Below are 3,933 nucleotides of genomic sequence, written 5' to 3'. Positions count from 1 at the left end.
ATCAAATAGACAAGCTAAGAATTAATTCCCAAACAAAAAAAAAAAACCCTCTACATATCCACTGAACACCTAGAAGTGTTAAAAATGAAAAAGCTATGAAGTGACTCAGGCAGTGAAGGCAGGGTTGGTAGACCCTTCCTTACTCCCAAAAGTATATTTCAATAAAATGTATAACCATTGAATCTTGTGCACTGATTAAAACCTTTCTGGGGGAAAGAAAGGGGTACACATGACTATCATCAGGGTCTTTTAAATGTTAAAAAAATACCCTTGGATAGATTTAATACTTCCTGAGTAATTTTTTAGCCATATAAAACATGATTTCCTGAAAATTCTTAACTTTTAGAATAAATCTACTGATCTATATGTATGAATATATACAATGTAATTCAATGCAGGCAAACTCAAAGAAATTTTACAGAACTCACTTAAGTTCTATCAAAAGCTAAACCAATATGATTTATCCCCCCTAATTTTACATGGATATTTGCTTGAATACTAGTTTCAGTAAAATGGATCATTGAAAATTAATATTTTCCAGTTTAATAACAAAATACAGATAGCCATTTTGAACTATGAGCTTTGATGTATATTCTACTACACATACACACACACCAAAATAGGATTTACTACCAAGACAACTGCATTACACTACAAAAAGTTACAAATAATTAAAATATTTTCTTTATAATACAGCTAAACTTTACAATCCACCCCCTTTCCCTAAACTTACTACAATGATTAGGAACTGTGGTACTTTCTTCTGCAAAAAACAAAAACAAAAACAAAAACCTTTCCTCTTCATAAAACCCTGAGGTGAAAGGCTGTTAATATAATAAAACAAACCACTATTTTTTTCTCTCTCTGTATTATACTGCAGGTAAGTTAAAAAATTTTAAAAAGGAACCGTAACAACTTTCAGAGCTGTTTTCCACAGTTATTCAAAGAAGTCATTTCCACATCAACATAGCCAAAAAGGTCTAATCTGACCCATTTTTTAAAAAAAGTTCATCTAAATACTTATTAGTGCTGAGATGGGCGCCATTTTCCATCCCTACTGTTTTCTCTTCTGCTATCATAGTCATGGCTCCAACTATCATGGATCCTTTCTTCATAGTAGGAGTCATCTCTGTTTCCTCTATAATGATGGTCTGATCCGTGATCTCCATAACGTTGCTCATGGCTATATAGCCTATCTGACTGGTAGGGATGGGAGTTCTGCCTGGTTTTTCTCTGTGACCCTGGTGTATCCTGGCACCACTGGGAGCTTGAAGAGGGGGGGTTAAAGGAATGACCATGTTGCTGCCCTGAAGGTGTAAAACTAGGCTGATCCAAATGCTGAGGTACAAACTTTCCACTGAAAGATCCCTGCTGCTGCCACAGAATGTTGTTCATCATAGCCTGTCTTTGAAGATTACCTGGAGATAAGAAAGACCTCTGTAGCATTTGTGAAGAATTATATCCAGATGTCAAGTTATCCATATTTCTTTCATATCTGCTAGAAGCTGAAGTGGACTATGGTATGCTAGATGGACTTACATTCCCATGATTATGCTGGGAATATGATGAACTAACCTCCTGAGAGAAGCATGACTACTTCCTAATCTGAACTGAATTTTGATGGGCCTTCCAAAAAGTTTTATTCCATTAAGTAGATTCATTCCATAAGGAACAGATTCTTCATGTATGAAATTCACAAATGCAAACTGCTTTGGTTTACCATCTTTATCCTTTGGAATTTTAACTTTTATTACAGGACCTGCTTGATGGAAGAGCTCGAAGAGCAGCTCCTCCGTCACCTTAATGTCGAGGTTGCCCACAGAGTCCAGTCCGCTTCTGCCGTGGCGGTGCCCATCTCGGCAGGCCCCGCCGCAGGGACAGGCTGGCCATTGGGGGGTGGACTGTGCACGCCCGGCAAGCTGCTCCGCTTACTTTACAATTAGCATTTCTAATGGTGATAATAGATATCCTTGTTTAACCCTTGATTTTATTGGATGTGTTCTGTGTTTATTCCCATTATTATATTATTTGTTAATGATTTAGAAGGATAATGTCTATTATTTTAAGGAAAACTCCATTTTCCCTAAACTTTCTAGTGTTTCTAGTGTTTTTAATAGGAAAGGATATTTTATTTTGTCAGAGGTTTTTCAGCACTTATTGAGACAATCATCATATGTTATCTGTTGGATTTGCTATTGATATATTCAATTATATTGATTGTTTTCCTAATATTGAACCATCCCTGTCTAGCTGGTATAAATCCTACCTGATCATGGTGTATTATCCTGTTAGGGACTGTTCTGTGTGGGAGCACTGTAAATTATCTTCACCTGGTGTCCTTGAGCACCAGAGTCTTGTTTTACTTAGTGCCATGGTTATGGGAGTGGATTAGAGATTGGGAAAGTATTTAAGCAATGGTATTTTCTCCAATAAATGGAGACATTGGAAACCTTGGTGCACAAAGGGAGAACTTGTCTTCTTGTCTCCCTCCCCTTCAATGCTTACCTGTGAAAAATTGAGGCAGTCTAGAAAAGGCACTCAACATAAGAGTCCGGATCTGAAAATGATGAACTTAATATTTCTGTGTTTCTTCATTTGATTGTGAGGTTTTTAATGCCTGAATAATGTATATATACATATATATATATATATATATATATGTATATATATATATATATATATATATATGTATGTATATATAATTAACATTTGTGCAGGTTTCATTCACTGCTTCTTTTCTATCCCCCATTCAATTTTCTCCAGTAGTGTATCATATCTAACTTTTCTAGAATTCCATTTACATGCTAAAATTATTTTTATTTATTTTAATCTATTATTTCATTAATTATTATTTTAATTTCCTGTCTACTGCATTTCCCCATGTATAAGATGCAACCCTTTTCAAAAAATTTGGGGTTTAAAAACTGGGAGCATCTTATACAGTGGTTGTAGGTTTTTTTTTTTTTACTTGCATTTCCTGCTTTACACACTTGTCTTTACACTCATTGTTTTCCATTTGTTGCTGGTATATTAGGTTATTTTTTTAACATTCTGCCCAGAAATGTCTCATAAAAGTTTTTCGTACCCTACTGATTTTAATTTCAAAGTTATCCAGTTTGCAAAAATGAATGGAAATAGTGCTACTGAATGTGAGTTTGTTACCTTTCCAATAGAGAAAGCAATCTGAGACTCACTCCTGCAAAAAGAAACCCTCCTGAAAATGCCAGAAGAAGGTCCATGAGAGGCAAGTCAGCAAAATGTCTGATTTCACGAGGGAAGTGAAGATAATGAATGAAGAACAAAGGGCAATTGGAATTCCTGTGTTCACAAAGATGGTTCACCATGAGGCAATAATTATTGATTTAAAAAAGTTACTGATTTCAAAGGAGGACACAATTGGTGCTTCAGGTTCATGAAATGAAATGGACTAAGCATGCATCCATATACCAAACTTTCCTGAAAGCTATAAAAAGAAGGTCCTTGAAATTCACAATGAATAAAACTTGAGTTCAATAACTTTATGTATTGTGTTTGTGTTTGTGTATGTGTGTGTGTGTGTGTGTGTGTGTGTGTGTGTGTGTGTGTGTATTTAAAATTTCAAGCCCCTAAATTAAGGTATATCTTAATGGGGAAATATGGAATTTTTTTCCTATAATTAATTTAAAATTTCCTCTAAGAATTTGCCATATATATTTGGTATTGATATTGCTTATTGTCTATGGTACCTTTTAGGAAGATGTAATTTCCTGTTATTAGATCTATTTTTTGCTTTTGGTTTAGCAGAGATCAAAATTGCTACCCCTGCTTTTTATATTTTTTTCTACACCTGGATACATAATACATTCTTTTCCAACTTTTATCTTAACTCTTTGTGTATCTTCCTATTGCAAATGTGTTTCTTTTCAACAACATATTGTAGGATTCTGGTTTTAT

The 3,933-nt window shown here is 34.6% G+C and overlaps 1 pseudogene; it reads right to left on the bottom strand.

Annotated features, from left to right (window-relative positions):
* Window positions 1-585: 585 nt before the first annotated feature.
* On the bottom strand, window positions 586-1,855 carry LOC141498564 (RNA-binding protein 7 pseudogene; annotated as a pseudogene).
* Between the last annotated feature and the right edge of the window lie 2,078 nt (window positions 1,856-3,933).

The sequence above is a fragment of the Macrotis lagotis genome, chromosome X, assembly GCF_037893015.1.
Source record: "Macrotis lagotis isolate mMagLag1 chromosome X, bilby.v1.9.chrom.fasta, whole genome shotgun sequence".
Lineage (NCBI taxonomy): Eukaryota > Metazoa > Chordata > Mammalia > Peramelemorphia > Peramelidae > Macrotis > Macrotis lagotis.
This window is presented reverse-complemented; position numbering and strand designations above follow the sequence as displayed.